Below are 20537 nucleotides of genomic sequence, written 5' to 3'. Positions count from 1 at the left end.
CATCCTGGTACTGATTTTTAGAGCGGGCGATTGGCTTTCCAGCCATAACAACCGATGCGGCTAAAACCCGCTTGGCTGTTATGTCGGAGGAGCGGGAGGGGACATTCCCTCCCCTCCCGCCGCTCTTACCGGGGCTCCCGTTTAATTGGGAGCACCGATGCACGATCTGATGCCTCTGGCAGCTAGGGAGGCACTGGAATGAAGCCGTAAGCGGCTTCATTCCAGTCTCCTTAACGTAAACATGGAAGCGACGTTATGACGTCACTTCCGGTTTACTCGGCTGCCAATGGCGCCGGATTAAAAAATATATACAGTATTCAGAATTGCCGAAAACAGCGATCTGAATACTTTGAAGTGTAAAGGAGACCCCCGATCCCTCCATAAAGAGTACCTGTCACCACCTATTACTGTCGCAAGGGATGTTTACATTCCTTGTGACAGCAATAAAAGTGATCAAATTTATTAATTTTAAAATAAATAATAATTTTTTTTTTAAGAGCCCCCCCCACCCCCGTCCCTGCGAGCTCTCGCAGCAAGGAAAACGCATACGGAAGTCGTGCCCGCATATGTAAAAGGTGTTCAAATCACACATGTGAGGTATCGCTACGATCATCAGAGCGTGAGCAATAATTCTAGCACTAGCTCCTCTGTAACTCTAACATGGTAACCGGAATTTTTTTTTAAAGCGTCGCCTATTGAGATTTTTAGGTACCGTAGTTTGTCATCATTCTACGAGTGCGTGCAATTATAAAGTGTGACGTGTTTGGTATCTATTTACTCGGCGTAACATTATCTTTCACATTATACAAAAAAATTGGGCTAGTTTTACTGTTTTGTTTTTTTTAATTCATGAAAGTGTCCCTTTTCCCAAAAAGTTGCATTTATAACACAGCTGCGCAAAAAACGTGTGACATAAAATATTGCAACAATCGCCGTTTTATTATGCTCTAGAGTCTCTGCTAAAAATATATATATAATGTTTGGGGGTTCCAAGTAATTTTCTATTAAAAAATATGGATTTTAACTTGTAAACACCAAATGTCAAAAATAGGCTTAGTCATGAAAGGGTTAAAGTTGGCCCGAATAGAACACTGCTCTGTTGGAACAAACGGTTGAACTGACATGAGATCTAGCAACACTAATAGATCTCTTTTCCTTGGTGACCGAATCCTCACGACTGCCTTTAAAATTTGTGCAAACTGAAGGATCATTGGCCCATTTAAATTTGTAATTACCGATAGAGCGGACACTTACAAGCTCAATGAGGATAGGCTAAGGCTCATGTCCAGTACGGCCTAGAGGAAGCATAGAAAAGCTGTCACCGGAGGGGCAGTAGGATCAATGTCTCGCCCTACCAAGATAACACAAACTCCAGATTTAGGCATAGATGTTGTACGTAGAGTGCCTTCTCCCACTCAACAAGGCAAAGATCACAGTGGAGCGAATCTGGAGTAACCCGAATTGCCCAGCCCCCCCTTTTAGCGCCCCTGCTTGCAGCCCTAGTCTGCGTATGTTGGAGGGGAAATGTATTCTGACATGAATGGCCAGGGAAAACTGAGGGCTTCCTGGCCAATATGGAGGATTTACTATGATAACCATGTTCTCCCTTGACAGACTCAAGAGGAATCTCATTACGAGAGATGTTGGGGGAAAAATATATAGGTTAGATTGCAGCCTCAAGGACAGACCAGAGCTCTGTGCCTTGGGATGCGGAAACAAGGTCATACATACTCAAAGGTTGTAATTACTGTGGTAAGCTAAGAGGTCTGTATGTGGTAAGCCTCACCTATGTGAGAGAAGACCTGGGATGTAGACCTACCCATAGGACTGCAAGTATACACAGAGTGCCGTGGCGAGGCCTTGCAGCTTATACATGCGTTTGCAAATGCGTGCTAACTAAACACCTGTTTTTAACGCAGACTGTTGAACAGGTTAATTTGGTTGGTTAGTAGACTGGTTGGTGAGTTGAGCTATGGAATGTTCTGTTTTTGTCTTTTATGCATTTGCACTTCCATGTGCTCCTTGCTGTGAAGGCCAGTTATAAGTGGTCCTGCCCTGCTGTGTGCCCCGTGCCTCTCTGTGCTCCTTGGCCTGCTGTGTGCCCCATGTTCTGATGTGTGCTCTGTGCCCTGCTGTGTGCCCCATGTCCTGATATGTGCCCAGCTGTGTGCCCCTTGGTGGGGAGGAGCGTGCCAGGAGAGGTCTAATGACAGGCACTTTGCAGGGACCAGATCTTTTATCACCTGGGTATAGATGAGAAGAGAGGAGGGGCCGACGGGGAGGAGCGTGCCAGGAGAGGTCTAATGACAGCTGCTTTCCACACTACTCTGCAAGTAAACAGCAGCTGCTTGGATCTTGCTGATGTATTTCCCCCATTGTGTGTCCCATGGTGTGCCCAGTGCCTTGTTGTGTGTCCCATGCCTTGCTGTGTGTCCCATGGTGTGCCCAGTCCCTTCCTGCATGTCCCATGGTGTGCCCAGTCCCTTGCCGCGTGTCCCATGCCTTGCTGCATTTCCCATGGTGTGCCCAGTGCCCTGTTGTGTGTCGAATGATGTGCCCAGTGCCGTGATGTGTGCCCCATGCCCTGCTGTGTACCCCATTATGTGCCCCATGCCCCGCTGTGTGCCCTGCTGTGTGCCCCATGCCCTGCTGTGTGCCTCATTATGTGCCCTATGCCCTGCTGTGTGCCCCATGTCGTGCCCTGATGTGTGCCCCATGCTCTGCTGTGTGCCCCATTATGTGCCTCATGCCCTGCTGTGTGCCCTGTGCCCCGCTGTGTTCCCTGCTCTGTGCCCCATGCCCTGATCTGTGCCCTGCGGGTTGCCCCAAGCTCCTCTGTGTGCACTACTGTTTGCCCCATGTCCTGCTGTGTGCCCCATGCCCTGCTGTATGCCCCATGCCCTGCTGTGTGCCCCATGATGTGCCCTGTTCCTTGATGTGTGCCCCATGCCCTGCTGTGTGCCCCATGCCCTGATCTGTGCCCTGCTGTGTGTCCCATGTACTGATGTGTGTCCCATGATGTGCCCCGGTGCCCTGCTGTGTGCCCCATTATGTGCCCCGTACCCTGCTGTATGCCCAATGTTCTGATGTGTGCTCCATGATGTGCCCTGCCGTGTTTCCTGCTGTGTGCCTCATGCCCTGCTATGTGCCCCATGCCCTGATGTGTGCCCAATGTCCTGCTGTGTTCCCCATGTCCTGATGTGTGCCCTGTGCCCTGCTGTGTGCTCTATGATGTGCCCTGATGTGTGCCCCGTGCCCTGCTGTGTGCCCCATGATGTGCCCTGTGTGCCCTATGCCCTGCTGTGTGCCCCATGTCCTAATGTGTGCCCAGTACCTCTCTGTCTGCCCAGTTGATGGGAATGGCGTTGGCGCAAAGCGTCACCTCACTGAAATTATTTTTTTGCAGTTTGGGATGTCTGGGTTAGGAAGAACGCATATGAGGAGACAGAAAGAATAAAAGGGTTAGGCAGCCCTGTATGGTGCAAGGAACCAAAAAAAGAAGGAAAAGGAATGAACTAGCCGCATCAAGGCCCACAGAAGAGGTTCCCAGGCTATTAGTGCCTTTAGCAGCCCGAGCGCTGGGACTTCACACTGGGAGAGGCTCAAGCCAGATGGTACTGTACTGAGGCAGAGGTGGGGGCAAAGAACTGCTTTCTCTTCACTGGTGCCTGGAGGTATGAGGGGAAAAAAAAAGACAGGGGGAGAGGATGGGCGGATAACTGGTCCTTTTTTTTTTATGCTATCCACTGGTCATGAGGGCGTGGTCAGGAGGCGGAGCTCTACCGCTAGTGTGCTGTCATTTTGTCGTCAGGAAAGAGATTATTTGGAGAGATTTCTTCTCACTTCCTGTTGTGTGTGAGCTGGGACAGGAAGTGAAGGAAAATCCCCCAATGGGTCACAGCAAATGCAAATGTTGAAAGGGGATGTAACCTTTTACAAATCTATCCAAATTAAAAAATAAAAAAGTTTTGGTTTCAGATGTAAAAATGGTAGAAATAAAGCAGCTGCTGTGATGTGTCTGTGTGCTTATGGAAAAACTTTTTTTTATGATCAAAGCTCCTTTATGTAGAACCATAGAGAGAAACTGCCAAACACATCATCAAACACATCCTGCATGTTCCTGACTGTGTCCCCCGACACACATGTATTGGGGACACGAGAGGGTTAAACAAGATTTTTTTCTGAGTCGTATGTAGTTTATAGTTTGAAAAAGCCACGCCCGCGTTTCGTTGTAGCCACTCCCCGATGTGTGCTTTTTGCCCAATGCCGGCCTGGTGGGCGTATCTGTGTCCCTACATGTCATTCATATCACACCTCCTTTGTTGGCTCCTCCCACTGTGGTTGGCGGGAGCGCGCACGGCGCGTCACTTCGCACTGTTCCCGATCATCTCCCCAGACACAGGCCCCGCCCACCCCGGAGAGGCAGCGAGCTGGTGGGGCGGGGGCGCGCACGGCGCTGTGCCGGCGTCTGAATGAGAGAGGAGAGAGAGAGAGAGGAGCGAACGAAGCCACGGCGGGGAGCGGCGAGCATCACTCGGCTGAGCTGAGGAGGAGAGGTGAGTGCGGGGGGCAGTGCCCGGGGTTATCAGAGGATGTGCAATGCCCGGGCCTCTCCCTCCACATTGTACCCCACTGACACCGAGCTGTGCATTGTCTGCACAGCCTGACACACCGCGGGCCATCACCACCACCACCGCCGCACACTCCGGGGACCGGTCTCCATACTGACACCCTATACCCCCCCCCCCCCAGTATAGAGAACTACAAGTGCCAGCATCCCCCCCAGTATAGAGAACTACAAGTGCCAGCACCCCCCCCCCAGTATAGAGAACTACAAGTGCCAGCACCCCCCCCAGTATAGAGAACTACAAGTGCCAGCACCCCCCCCCCAGTATAGAGAACTACAAGTGCCAGCATCCCCCCCAGTATAGAGAACTACAAGTGCCAGCATCCCCCCCAGTATAGAGAACTACAAGTGCCAGCATCCCCCCCAGTATAGAGAACTACAAGTGCCAGCATCCCCCCCGTATAGAGAACTACAAGTGCCAGCATCACCCCAGTATAGAGAACTACAAGTGCCAGCATACCCCCGTATAGAGAACTAAGAACTACAAGTGCCAGCATCCCCCCCGTATAGAGAACTACAAGTGCCAGCATCACCCCAGTATAGAGAACTACAAGTGCCAGCATACCCCCGTATAGAGAACTAAGAACTACAAGTGCCAGCATCCCCCCAGTATAGAGAACTACAAGTGCCAGCATCCCCCCCCCCAGTATAGAGAACTACAAGTGCCAGCATCCCCCCCCAGTATAGAGAACTACAAGTGCCAGCATCCCCCCCCCCAGTATAGAGAACTACAAGTGCCAGCATCCCCCCCCCAGTATAGAGAACTACAAGTGCCAGCATCCCCCCCCCCAGTATAGAGAACTACAAGTGCCAGCATCCCCCCCCCAGTATAGAGAACTACAAGTGCCAGCATCCCCAACAAGTATAGAGAACTACAAGTGCCAGCATCCCCAACAAGTATAGAGAACTACAAGTGCCAGCATCCCCAACAAGTATAGAGAACTACAAGTGCCAGCATCCCCAACAAGTATAGAGAACTACAAGTGCCAGCATCCCCAACAAGTATAGAGAACTACAAGTGCCAGCATCCCCAACAAGTATAGAGAACTACAAGTGCCAGCATCCCCAACAAGTATAGAGAACTACAAGTGCCAGCATCCCCAACAAGTATAGAGAACTACAAGTGCCAGCATCCCCAACAAGTATAGAGAACTACAAGTGCCAGCATCCCCAACAAGTATAGAGAACTACAAGTGCCAGCATCCCCAACAAGTATAGAGAACTACAAGTGCCAGCATCCCCAACAAGTATAGAGAACTACAAGTGCCAGCATCCCCAACAAGTATAGAGAACTACAAGTGCCAGCATCCCCAACAAGTATAGAGAACTACAAGTGCCAGCATCCCCAACAAGTATAGAGAACTACAAGTGCCAGCATCCCCAACAAGTATAGAGAACTACAAGTGCCAGCATCCCCAACAAGTATAGAGAACTACAAGTGCCAGCATCCCCAACAAGTATAGAGAACTACAAGTGCCAGCATCCCCAACAAGTATAGAGAACTACAAGTGCCAGCATCCCCAACAAGTATAGAGAACTACAAGTGCCAGCATCCCCAACAAGTATAGAGAACTACAAGTGCCAGCATCCCCAACAAGTATAGAGAACTACAAGTGCCAGCATCCCCAACAAGTATAGAGAACTACAAGTGCCAGCATCCCCCCCAGTATAGAGAACTACAAGTGCCAGCATCCCCCCCCAGTATAGAGAACTACAAGTGCCAGCATCCCTCCCCCCCAGTATAGAGAACTACAAGTGCCAGCATCCCTCCCCCCCCAGTATAGAGAACTACAAGTGCCAGCATCCCTCCCCCCCCAGTATAGAGAACTACAAGTGCCAGCATCCCTCCCCCCCCAGTATAGAGAACTACAAGTGCCAGCATCCCCCCCCAGTATAGAGAACTACAAGTGCCAGCATCCCCCCCCCAGTATAGAGAACTACAAGTGCCAGCATCCCCCCCAGTATAGAGAACTACAAGTGCCAGCACCCCCCCCCCCCCCAGTATAGAGAACTACAAGTGCCAGCACCCCCCCCCCAGTATAGAGAACTACAAGTGCCAGCATCCCCCCCCCCCAGTATAGAGAACTACAAGTGCCAGCATCCCCCCCCAGTATAGAGAACTACAAGTGCCAGCATCCCCCCCCCAGTATAGAGAACTACAAGTGCCAGCATCCCCCCCCCCCAGTATAGAGAACTACAAGTGCCAGCATCCCTCCCCCCCCCAGTATAGAGAACTACAAGTGCCAGCATCCCTCCCCCCCCAGTATAGAGAACTACAAGTGCCAGCATCCCCCCCCAGTATAGAGAACTACAAGTGCCAGCATCCCCCCCAGTATAGAGAACTACAAGTGCCAGCATCCCCCCCAGTATAGAGAACTACAAGTGCCAGCATCCCCCCCAGTATAGAGAACTACAAGTGCCAGCACCCCCCCCCCCCCAGTATAGAGAACTACAAGTGCCAGCACCCCCCCCCCAGTATAGAGAACTACAAGTGCCAGCATCCCCCCCCCCCAGTATAGAGAACTACAAGTGCCAGCATCCCCCCCCAGTATAGAGAACTACAAGTGCCAGCACCCCCCCCCCAGTATAGAGAACTACAAGTGCCAGCATCCCCCCCCCCCAGTATAGAGAACTACAAGTGCCAGCATCCCCCCCCCCCAGTATAGAGAACTACAAGTGCCAGCATCCCCCCCCAGTATAGAGAACTACATGTGCCAGCATCCCCCCTAATATAGAGAACTACATGTGCCAGCATCCCCCCTAATATAGAGAACTACATGTGCCAGCATCCCCCCTAATATAGAGAACTACATGTGCCAGCATCCCCCCAATATAGAGAACAAGTGCCAGCATCCCCCCCCCCCCCAGTATAGAGAACTACAAGTGCCAGCACCCCCCCAGTATAGAGAACTACAAGTGCCAGCACCCCCCCAGTATAGAGAACTACAAGTGCCAGCACCCCCCCCCAGTATAGAGAACTACAAGTGCAAGCATCACCCCAGTATAGAGAACTACAAGTGCCAGCATCACCCCAGTATAGAGAACTACAAGTGCCAGCATCCCCCCCAGTATAGAGAACTACAAGTGCCAGCATCACCCCAATATAGAGAACAAGTGCCAGCATCCCCCCCCCCAGTATAGAGAACTACAAGTGCCAGCACCCCCCACCCAGTATAGGGAACTACAAGTCCCAGCATACCCCCCCCACCCAGTATAGGGAACTACAAGTCCCAGAATACCCCCTCCCCCCAATATGGAGTACTACAAGACCTGGCATGCCATTGTCTTCTATAGATTAGAATGAGCCTAATCCGTTCTATGTAGCTTGGAGTACTACAAGTCCCAGCATTGTCCTTCATCTGCAGATTCCAGTAACCCCAGCCCACTGCAAAAAACCCTGGTGACCGCATTTTGCCAACACCGCTCTCGCCAGTCCCAGCTGTGGGGGTGACAAGTCCCAGTATGTCCTGGTAGTCATTGCAGTTGAGGAGGAACTACAAGTCCCAGCTCTCCCTGTCACCATCCCTGCAGAGGGACGCTGTGGGTTTTAGTTTTCCTTCTGTTGCTTCACCTTGGAAATCAGCTGTGACTGGAGGGCATGCTGGGACTTGTAGTGTCTCCCATGCTATTGTAGATCTCCCCCCATCCCCCCCTCAGTCTGACCCTGGACCCCTCCTCTTATCCTCACATTGCTGTCCCTTTACTTCTATACTGAGTGTGTATTGGGGGAGCACAGCTGGCACTTGTAGTTCTGTAATATCTCTAGCTATGATTGTGCTGTAAAATCTGACGGCTTTTGTTGGGGAGGTTTGGGATGATTTTTATTTTATATTTTTCCCAATAAGAATGTGAAGCAATGCAGAACGGCAGAGATCCATTCTGGGACGGGTTATGTCTCCGGCAATTCATCTGGTCACAAATCAGATTGAATTATTAGTGGAATTAGATTTCCCTGTGTATTTCCCTGTGTATTATGGGACGGCGCTTTCTGTTGCAGAGAAAACATTTTATTGTTTCAATGATTAACATGTTTTACTTCTTGTAAAACGATAGTCCTTACAACTTCAAAAAGTTGCCAAGAGATTCCTGGTGTGAAGAGGGCTGAGAGGAAACTTACATCCACCACCCAAGATGAGCGCTCGCCGGGAGTGACTAGATAGGGATCATCCTATGACGGATCACCATACAAAGCCAACACGACTTTGCTGGAACTCTCTCAAACTAATACGGGGTCATGTTTAGTGTGTGACTTTGTACAGCCTGTAATCTGGAGTCATTAGAGAAGGTTTCCAGTGGCATGTAAAGACCACTAAAACAGGCCCCAAACTTTACAGGGGCTCCAATGCGTTTTGTGCCCAATGGGTATCGGGGCCCATTCACATTGTTGTGTTGTAATGCATAGTTCCAACCGTTTTTGGGTGTGGGGGTTCCCCTTAAGATCCACACCAGTCCGAAGGGTCTGTTATCATCTTTGGGGGGGTGGGCAACCTCACAATTTTAGATTTTGCCGGGGTTCCCCTTAAAGATTCTCAGCACACAAGTCGCACTGCAAGTCGGATCAACTCGATGCGACTTCTATTTAAATCAATAGGCTCCCATAGGGAACCATTGATTTTCAATAGAGGCAGAGAAATGCCGGATGAGGCTTAATGCTGTGTATACAACGTTAAACAGCGTTTAACACCTTTTACTGGCGTTTTTACAGCTCTAGCGCTGGACCCGCAGAACACGCTGGTCTTGTTTTTATTCTTTCTTTTGGAGCTTAAAAACGCCAATGCCTGTTGCAGCTCAAAAATGCCATGGTGTGTATGAGGCCATTGACTAACATGGAGTGGTGTTTAAAAAAAGCAAAAAGCTCAAAAAGGCAGCTGTAAAAAACGTCCGTGTGTATGAGGCCTAAAAATTGTGCTGCCTACTTAATGTGTTGCGCCCCTCTTGCTTATATCAATGATATATATTTCTTTAAAAAAAATTTTTTTTCTCCTGGTTTGTATTCCTGAATTTTAATATGCACTGTTATATTTGTATTTATGTATTTTGTAATTTAAAATGTCCTCATGTGGGCCCCCCCCCCCCTTCTCTGGGGATCGGTGTGTTTTGTGGTTTTGTCATGTGATCTGTGGATGGGAGTTGTCGGAAAGCAGCTCGTTTTGTCCCTTATCTTAGTGCTGACCCCCTTTCCCAATTTTTTTTTTTTCTTCTATCACTCAGCGACTGTTTATCTGGCATATTTGTTTTGCTTACTCAATTGAGTTGTTGCTGTGTTGGTGTTATTTAAACATTTAGCATGGGCTGTGCATAGGAGGAACTGAGATAGCTGTGCGCTACCAATGTGGTGATCAGGTTAGCTGGCCGGTGTAATCACAGGGGACGTCATTTCCAGTAGTGAACACCTGTTCCCATGTGCTTAGCTGAAGTGACAGGTCACCATTTGTCATGAAAATTGCAGTCGGGGGGCCTGCTGTCCTGGCAGATGAGGCTGTCTGTTTTCTTTGAAGGAATACTATGGGCACAGATGGTCGTGGGTCATTTGGGACCCTTAGATTAATGTTGGTAAATAGTCACTGGTTTTAGACGGCTTTATTTTAATCCTCATAGCGTTTTGCCGTGACCCAACTTCACAGCTTTCAGGTCTGTTGCACAGCTAGGGCCTTTCATTTTATTTTGATGCAGACTGAAATGTTTTCATTTTCCTTACTGGGTCAGATCATTACTACAGTCTGTAGGCACACTGAAATCCAACAGTTGCTGAAACTCCACTCGTGGAAATGCGGTTAGCCTAGGCGCATAATTGTACCTATGGCCTTTTGGAATGACTTCAGACTTTTATTTATTTTTGGTGGAGCCAGACATCGCTTCAGCTGTGGTGCTTTACCGCTCACGCTCGCACCGCCCCAGTATGAAAGGGGTCTTGGGCATGGCTCTCAGAAGAAGAGGCATGATGGGCATTGTCATTTCACCACAGTGGGAGTGCAGAGGTTGCCTGCCCCTGATCTGTGAGTTTATTTTGAACATGTAAAAAAAGCTAATCTTTTGCTAATGGTAACCAGTTGGCTTGCTTTATCTGACTTTTAGCCCTTGTTCACACCGAGGGTGGGTTTGAAATCGTGTGAGTTCAGCTGAACTCGTGCGATTTCAAACCCGCATTTCAGTGCGAGTTCAGGGGCGATTTGACAAGCATCTGTGCGGCTTCATGCACAGATGTCTATTGAAATCACCCCCAAAGTTACCAAAAGTAGTGCCGGAACTACTTTTGGATATTGGTGAAGCGCTCCAAAGTCGGCATTGCATTGATTCAGACTGTGCCGTTGCCAATAGGCTCCAATTTGGCATGCGGTGACCTGTCAAATCGCCCCGATGTGAACGGGGGCTTAAGGGAAGGTTTCTGTAGAAGAACCTGCATTCTCATAGCAGACACTCATGTTAAAGACTAAGTATACCTTTTTCACAAAAAGCACATTATTATATATAATAATAACATTTTTTTATTTTTTCTGCATAGGAGCCTGCAAAGCATTACATCTGAGATCAGTGGATTGCACAGGCTCCTGCAGACTTTCTTTAGCCGCTGGTCTTTTCCAAGAACAAAACTTTTGGTTACAGGTCTACAGGAAGTGTCAGTGGACTAAAAGTACTGTATTCACTGCCCTTGTGTTCATAGATAACAAGACCCTCTGCCTCAGTGACAGATGGGACTTGTAGTTTAGACATTCAAAAATCTGTGAATGAATGATGGGGCTGTGTGGACAGACACACAGAGCTTCACAAAATGTAAACTGCAACAGAAGCCACACCATAATGCCGCATTGAGGAGCATTCTCATATGCTGTCTAAAAAATGCAGACGTGCTACTTTGTTACTCAGTGCAACTCACCGCCTGTCATTGTGTTGAGTCACAACACGCTGCAGGGAATATACTTAATGGAAGTGTCATTTTGTGAAACTTAAACTAAGTAAAAAAAAAAAAAAAAAAGACAGCACCTTGCATTGTAACAATGTAAACCGCCACCCCTGCATAACCAGCACCAACCCGCACGTGTTTTTAGCATGCAAGCTGGTGTGAGCGAGCCCTAATGACAGTTGGCGAGTCCAAGTTTGTTGCTCTGTGCTGCCATGTGATATGAGGTATATCTAACCTCTTTTATCTCTGTTATACATTATTATTTACCCCCCCGTTCACATTCTTTATCGTGTTGTGTTTTCATGATCCATCCCATATATACAGATTGTAGCAGTTGATGTGGATGGTTTTAATTAGAACTACATTTTAGGCAGTTGTGCAAAGCCATCAATTAACAGTTTGGTGTAACACATGACAGCTGCAGGATTTTAGGTGCAAAAACAATACAACGGGAATGAGATTCTCTTTCATGTTTCGAAAATCATTTTCTGCAGTTGAATTATGTTGAGAAATCAATATGAACAGTAGAGGAGAATATAGGGCATGTGAGGTCACAATTATATGTGCCACTGATCAGATCATAAGTAATGAAAAACCAATCACAAAAGTTGCATACAATCATATTATACGTTGGTGTCGTTTGCTCCCCATTTGCCATTGTAAGAATGTGATGGTTACAAATTTCCCTGGATCCTCATCAGTTCCCTTGAAAATCAGTACATTTAGTTATTCAGGGTACTGTTGGCAGCATGCACAGCTTCATTTGCATAATGCTAGAATATAAGCAGATTTTTAGATTTGAAAACAAAAAGAACCCTTTTATTTTTTTTATTTTTTTTTTTTAGGTATTCAGAGCTGTCCTCTAGGCTTTCCAGTGTTCTATATTCTCTCAGAACCCTCCTAGTTATTATCTTGGACTAAATACACTGAACATCAGTATGATTAGCCTTTATATTGTCGATCTGAGATTGTAAAATTTTGAGCAGTTTAGTATAAGATGCTGGACTGACATCACTCCATCAGTCCACAAAAATTGCTGTGTTTTCAGTCCACAAGACTGACATTCTGCGTAAAAATTCAGGAACATGTAAAGTACTAGGTTCACATTGCTGCGTGTCAAATGCATGCAAAATGTTGCCTTCCTAAGCCGTAGAGAAACGCGCGGCTCTTCAGCAGATGCACAGGAGTGCTGCTAATTGTTAACATGCATCAGCAAATAAGCTCATTTGTGCATGTGCCAAGCCGCAGCGTCTTGAGGTTCGGTGTGGCACAATTTTTAAAGCCCCACTCTGGGCAAAAAAATAGTTTCCCCATGCGTTGCTCGTTTTGTTCAGGGGCGAACAGAAAGCTTATACTCGCCTGATCCTCTGCTCCAGCGGCAAATGGCACTCCCCCAGAATCCATCGGTGGACTGTTCCTGACGTCCTCATTTCCAGAGCAGGTCTATGGACTTGATGTCGGGAAGAGTCCACGGCACAAGCCAGAATATTTGTGTGTTACTCAACCTTTTATGAAATAAAGGAATTACAAAAAGTGTCAGACATCATCCCATGGTTTCTTGTGGGTAGAGCAGCCCATTGATATGAATTGACTGCCCTGAATGGTTGTGAACCAAGGTTACAGGTATTTATTTTGCCTTGACATATGTTTGTCTGATGCAGTTAGATAACTAAAAAATATAAATGAGTTACTGTGTGTGTCTCTATATAAATATATATATTTTTCTCAAAGGATGCAGAGTCCAGTAATGCTCCTTTTTGCTTGTACATGCATAATTTTACAGGTCACATTAATGCAAATGGAAACTGTTTTTGAGCATACAATGCCTTGAAAAAGTATTCATATACCTTGAAATTTTCCACATTTTTTCATGTTACAACCAAAAACGTAAATTTTAATGTGATAGACCAACACAAAGTGGCACATAATTGTGAAGTGGAAGATAAATGGTTGTCAAAATTTTTTAGATATGTGAAAAAAAGTATGGCATGCATTTGTATTTAGCCACCTCCCAAGTCAGTACTTTGTAGAATCACCTCTCCAAGTCTTTTTGGGGCTGTCTCTACCAGCTTTGCACATCTAGTGAGTGAAACGTTTGCCCATTCTTTGCAAAATAGCTCAAGCTCTGTCAGATTGGCATCTTTCAACAGCAATTCTCAATTGGATTTAGGTCTGGACTTTGGGCCAATCTAACATATGAATATGCTTTGATCTAAACCAATCCATTGTGGCTCTGGCTTTGTTTAGGGTCGTTGTCCTGCTGGAAGGTGAACCTCTGCCCCAGTCAAGTATTTTGCAGACTCTAATGCCCCGTACACACGAGCGGACTTTTCGACATCAAATGTCCGACGGAACAATTCCGGCAGACCATTCGATCGTGTGTGGGCTACAGCGGACTTTAGATTTGTAAAAATCCGACAGACTTTAGAAATGGAACATGTTTAAAATTTTTCCGCCGGAACCAGTTCCTACCAAGAAATCCGCTCGTGTGTATGCTAGTCTGACGGACAAAAACCAAAGCTAGGGCAGCTATTGGCTACTGGCTATGAACTTCCTTATTCTAGTCCGGTCGTACATCATCACGTTCGAATCCGTCTGACTTTGGTGTGATTGTGTGTGGCCAAGTCCGTTCATTCGGAAAGTCCATCGGAACTCTATCGGAACTAGTCCCCTCAAAGTCCGGTCGTGTGTACGCGGCATAACAGGTTTTCTTCTAAGATTGGATTTGACTCCATCCATCTTTCCATCAACTCTGACCAGCTTCCTTGTCCCTGCTGAGAAAAAGCATCCCCACAACATGCTGTCACCACCATGTGTCACAGTGGTGGTGATGTGCAGTGTTAGTTTTCCTCTACACATAGCATTTGCTTTTAGGCCAAGAAGTTCAATTTTTGGTCTCATCTGACCAGAGAACCTTCTTCCACATGTTTGCTGTGTGCCCCACATGGCTTCTCGCAAACTACAAATGGGACTTCTTATGGCTTTCTTTGAACAATAGCTTTCTTCTTGCCACTCTTCCATAAAGGCCAGATTTGTGGAGTACATAACTAGTAGTTGTCCTGTGGACAGATTCTCCCGCCTGAGCTGTAGATCTCTGCAGCTCCTCCATAGTTGCCATGGGCCTCTTGGCTGCTCCTCTTATTAATTCTCTCCTTGCCCAGCCTGTCAGTTTAGGTGGACGTCCATGTCTTGGTAGGTTTGCAATTATGCCATACTCTATCTATTTTCAGATGATGGGTTGAACAGTGATATTTTAAAAGCTTGGGATTTTTTATTTTTTTTTATAACCTAACCCTGCTTTAAACTTTTCCACAACTTTTATCCCTGATGTGTCTGGCGTATTCTATGGCCTTTGTGATGCTATGTGTTCACTAAGGTTCTCTAACAAACCTGGGCTTCACAGAACATCTGTATTTATACTGAGATTAAATTACACACAGGTGTACTCTATTTACTAATTAGGTGACTTCTGAATGCAATTGATTCCACTAGATTTTATTTAGGGGTGTCGGAGTAAAGAGGGCTGAATACAAATGCATGCCACGCTTTTCAGATATTTGTTTGTAAAAAAAAAAAAAAATCTTTTATAATTTTTCTTCCTTCCACTTCACAATTATGTGCCCCTTTGTGTTGGTCTATCACATAATACATTTACGGTTTTGGTTGTAACATGACAATGTGGAAAATTTTAAGGGGTATGAATTTTCAAGGCACTTTATTTTCAAGCTGCACACATACAAAATCAGGTAGCCAATCGGCTTCTAACTTCAGCTTGTTCCATTAGGCTCTGTTCACATCTTGGCGTTCCAAATCGTGGGCAGAAACAATGTGATTCGAAATAGTGGCAAATTGTGGGATGCTCGTGCAATTCTTCATCACTTCTAATGTCGCCCAGGTCCCTGCGCAATTTTGCCGCAATTGTTGCCCGGCGAATCATCTTAAAATTGCGCAAACAGTATCACGGGATGCAAAGTAGTACAAGAACTTCTTTTGGGCCACAGGCATCCCGCGATTCCATCTGTGCTATTTTACCGCGATTGTCGCCTGACGAATCGCGGCAAAATCGTGCCCCTGATCAGGGTGCCATTGGAAGTGAAAGGGATTGCACGGGTGTCCCACGATTTGCCACGATTTCGAATTGTGGGGAGAATCATGGCAATTACCCGCTATTCGGAAGCCTGAAGCTTTGAAAAAATTAAAGCTGATTGGTTTTTATGCACAGCTGCACCGGATTTAGCATTCTCCATTTTTAGTAACTCAACCACAATGCATTTGTTTCTTTTTAGGAGTGATAATTTGTAGTTTCAATTATATAGGAAACTTGCACAAATACTTGGCTGGAGATGAGCCACTTGCAAGGTGTTGGACATGCAGCCCTATGTGAAGAGCCTGTCCTTGTCCAGCTTCTATGAAGAAGCGGTCCAAGACATCTGCTCACTGGATCTGTACTCCCTTATTAATGTTTTCCCTTAAGAGACCATTTATGAAATGGAAGTCTTTAGCCCAGCGAGTTACTCACTTAGGATGCACCAAAAACTCCCCTTTCTAAAAGCCAATGTTCTGGATGTTTCTTTATCCTGTCAAAGCAATGAACAAGACAGTTGCAGGCTTCTCTTAAAGCTCTGGTGATCTGTATTTATAAATGATTTTGTTTGCTACAGAGAAGATGAACTCCAATTATTACACTGCCCATGTAGTTATTAATATTCTGCTCACAGCAGTCCTATTATTCTCTGTCCTGTCCTTGTGACGTATAACGGTGTGGGAGGTAAAAAGGAGTGTTTCTGGAGTCTCGAGATCTATAAATTCTCTTGTGTTCATTTATGTTATTGATTGAGAAACTTTTTATTTATATTTTTTTTTCTTCCATTTCTCCAAATTATTATTTATTTATTTTTTATTTTTTTCCCTGTTAAAAACAAAAAAACAAGCACGGTTTCACACTGGTACGACAAATTCTCTGACTTTTGGGAGCTCATGTCGCATGACGTGTGCAAATCAATGTTTTCCTATGAAAGCCATCTTAACTGGTCCGACTTTGAAAATGCTCCCCACAGTACTTTGGTCTGACTTTGATCCCACTTCAGCCCAAATAAACAAAAAGGCATAGGTTCCCCTCCAAGACCATACCAGGCCCTTCAGTCTGGTATGGATTTTGAGCGGAACCCCCACGCTGAAAGATAAACAAAATCCATACCAGACCCTTATCCGAGCACGCAGCCCGGCAGGTCAGGGAATGGGGTGGGGACGAGTGCTCGCTCCCTCCCCCCCTCCCCTGAACCATATCATACCAGGCCACATGCCCTTAACATGGGGGGGGGGGGGCTGGGTGCTTTGGGGCAGGGGGGCTCTGCGCCCACCCCCATACCTTGTCCCTGACAACCCTGGATGTTTGAGCGGGGGGGGGGCTTATCGGAATCTGGAAGCTCCCAGATCCTGGCCTCCCACCCTATGTGAACGAATATGGGGTACATTGTACCCCTACACATTCACCAAAAAAAGTGTCAAATATAAAATGCAGTGCATAGGTCTTAAAAGTAAGGCAGCTCCGGCGTCTCTTGCAATTTCTTCTCCGACTCTTCCCTGCTCTCCGCTGATTTCTTCTCCCTCCGTCTGCTGTCTGCCAGGTCTCTTCCTTGCGCTGTCCGTGTGTTAACCAATGATTACCTATGTGAGCCGTCTTACCTGGTCTGACACAAGTCGGTCTGACTTTGAAAAAGGTTCCTGCTCTACTTTTGGTCCAAATTTGGTCCTATCTCAGCCCATTGATTTATCATTGAAGTTGGATCAAAGTCCGATCCTTGTCCTAACAATCCGACTTGTGACATCTGACATGGTGATTATAGCAGAAGTAAAAGGAATTTATCTTACACTGGGATTGTTTTGATTGAGACAGTAGGACTTGTCCTTTTGACAAGTCTCCATGCAAGTGGGATGGAAGTAGGACCGATGTCGCAGGGTAAAGTAGGATGGCAGTAGTACAACAGTGTGTGAACCCGGCCTAAAATTTTATCTTGTGCTCAGGGCTTGCAGCACTGTTTTGTTGTGGTTGTGTTCTTTTATTTTATTTTTATTTTTTCTTTAATTGTACGTTACTGGATGTGTTTTTATGTTTTTAGGGCTGCAGCCTATGTGTGAGCTACACTATCTACACTCTTCCCATACTGGTTGTCTAGGTACTCCTAGCTTCCTGTTTGTGTTGACAATGACACCTCTGCGGCACTTTTTGAGACTCAAAGGGAAAAAATAATGGACTTGGTAGGCACATATATAAAAAAATTAACAATTTATTGGTCTACATTGAAAATATTGTATAGAAAGTACACTTTAAAAAAAAAAATACTACTTGGACAAACTGTGGATTCCCCAAAGATAACAAAAACAATATAGAAGGTATTTGTTGCAAGTAAGGTTAGAAGCGTGTGGTCGCCTGTAAATGAAACATGGCTAAATGCGAGTTAACGCGTTTACTGGCTGTTACATGCATTCAGGGTTTCAAATGCCTCTGAACATCCGCTCTGAAGGCTTTTTTTTTATTTATTTTTTTAGAAAGGAGGAAAAAAATAAAAATTCTAAATGCAACTGCCTAGAAACAACTATAAATGACCCTGTGTACATATACGGATACCCTAGAGGAGAGTTCAGGGGCAGCTATATTTAAAAAAAAAAGCCCCAACTGCTCTTAAACGTCCATTTACCAGCAGCAGTGTACAGCCTAAATACATCAACTTCTACCAATGCTCAGGATACTGGGGTACCACTTGTCCTCATGTATTTCAGCTCTACATGTTTTGCGAACCTATTATCGCTTCTTCGGGTGCTTAGGTGAATCTATTTCAAATGAAAACACAAATTCTATTAGAATACATTGGAGATGGGTAATTCTTTGCTTTCCATACCCCAGACCCTCACTTGCCTAATTGACCCAAGAAAATCTGATGGAAATCTGGTGGAAGAAATTCCTGTGGCCAGATGGGGGACCCACAAGGAACCAGACGGGCTCATTCCTCAAAATGTGGGGACAAATAGGTGTAGACTCCTAAGATATAGCAACAAAATACCAAATACTCTATAGTAGTTTAAATATCAGTGAAATGCTTACATATTGTATTATAGGGATGTATATCTCCGCCAATACAGATACATTTTATTACTCTGGAAGGTCAACTTCAGGGTGAAATATGTGATAGACCTAAGTAACTAAGATGTTAAGGCCAAATTACAGCCGCTTTGAAAGGGCAGTTCAACTGATCTAGGAGTGGTATATGCAGCTGTAGAACTGGGCATCAAACCTGGTGCCTGATAACCAAACCCCAGGTGACCCACCTCTGCATTATGGGATGAGCTTCTAGGGCAGTTACTTTGCATGGCTTGCTGTTATTAAAGTGGGGCTCCACCCAAAAGGGAAAGCTCCACTTGTTTGCTCCCTTACCCCCCCCCCTCCCCCCCTCTGCTGCCACATTTGGCACCTTTCGTGGGTGGAGGGGGGGGAGTATGTACGTGTTTTTGACAGGTACCAGTTCCCACTTTCTGGAGACCTCCACACAGCAAAGTCCCTTGGAAGTTTGCCCCTCCCCCCTCCTTCCCCTGCCACCGGGCCATTCGCACAGCACACTTGCGCCATTCACAAACGGCAGTGGCAGCTTTTGAGAGCCGATTGAAAAATCAGCTGGGGTGCTGACATTGCGGGATCCCTGGAAAGGTAAGCATCCTAATAATAATCAGAAGCTACACTATTTGTAGCTGCTGACTTTTAATTTTGTATTTTTTAAATGTGGGTTACGCATGTTCTGACTTAATGTATTATGAACAGACTGCCCGCCGCACCTCCCCCGATGCCACTATTTAAAAAAAAAAAAAAAAGTGACAGCCTCCACCCGACTGCATCACTGACAGGGCAGAGAGGGGCTCTGGGCATGTAAAACTACAAGGTTCAGCAGTTTTTGCTTCAGCTTATAGTTTTCAATGAGCTACCATGGCGCTGTGGTAGTTCATTCATGCTTCCTGTCAGATGGCATCTGCTTACTCATATGGGATGTACAGGCAAGCGGATACACTGACTCTGCTGGAGACCTGCATAGCATCTGTGATCTAGGGATTTCTGGTACAATGCTTTACAGGCTCCAAAAAATAAATAAAAAAAAAAAGTGCTTTACTTTTTGCAAAAAAAAAAAAAAAAAACTTATTTAATCATGGGGTTTACAGGCATATGTGCAGTTAGATTTGCCACAATTCCTGTGACGTCATACAGGGAAGTGGCCTGTTATGCGGATGGACCTTAGTCGGTGGTGTTCTTCCGGGTGGCTGGATTGTTATGTTGACGCACACACTGCTACTTTACAATAAATCTTTTTTTTTTTTTTTTTTTTTTATCCAAAGAGCTTCTTTAAAGTGGCGTTCCATCCGTAAATGGAAATTCCACTGTCCAGACCCCCCCCCCCCTCCGGTGTCACATTTGACACCTTTCAGGGAGGAGTAGATACCTGTCTAATGCAGGTATTTTCTCCCATTTCTGGCAAGAGTGCCACAGTATATGCAGTAATTATGCCATGTCTGGCCCCTCCTCCGTCCCCCCTGCTGTCTTCTGGGAGATGCACAGGTCCGGGAAGACAGCAGGGAACACTCGGAAAGCGCAGAGTGACTCACGCATGTGCGGTGGGGAACAAGGCTGTGAAGCCGCAATGCTTCACTTCCTGATTCCCTTACTTAAGATGCCAGAGCCTGTGGGACGTTTGGCTTCAGACAAGGACATCATGGGTGCCCTGGACAGGTAAGTGTCCTTATTTTAAAAGTCAGCAGCTGCAGTGTTTGTAGCTGCTGACTTTTACTGTGGTGTTTTTTTTATATATTTTATTTTTTTGGCGGGAACTCCGCTTTAAAGTGTACCAGTCATTGACTTGAAAATCTATTTTCTGTCTTCCAAAACAAAGAGTGAGCAATATCATTGAAGTTCCCTTGAATGTGAGCCAGTGTTCTGTGCCAGAAAGGCCATTGCCCTAAAGTGGATAC

General features: G+C 46.1%; 1 protein-coding gene across 5 annotated transcripts in view; it reads left to right on the top strand.

Moving 5' to 3' along the window:
• Window positions 1-4406: 4406 nt before the first annotated feature.
• The window catches only part of RALGPS2 (Ral GEF with PH domain and SH3 binding motif 2), a 342255-nt gene continuing 326124 nt past the window's right edge, over window positions 4407-20537 (top strand). For 3 of the 5 annotated variants that reach the window (XM_077453154.1, XM_077453152.1, XM_077453150.1), the window contains exon 1: window positions 4407-4556. The gene's annotated coding sequence lies outside the window, so the exon portion shown is untranslated. The remainder of the gene's footprint in view (window positions 4557-20537) is intronic. The other 2 variants (XM_077453155.1, XM_077453151.1) reach the window with 2 other exon arrangements.

This window comes from Lithobates pipiens, unplaced genomic scaffold (genome assembly GCF_037356315.1).
Source record: "Lithobates pipiens isolate NorthernLeopardFrog02 unplaced genomic scaffold, aLitPip1_a1.2 Scaffold_23, whole genome shotgun sequence".
Lineage (NCBI taxonomy): Eukaryota > Metazoa > Chordata > Amphibia > Anura > Ranidae > Lithobates > Lithobates pipiens.
This window is presented reverse-complemented; position numbering and strand designations above follow the sequence as displayed.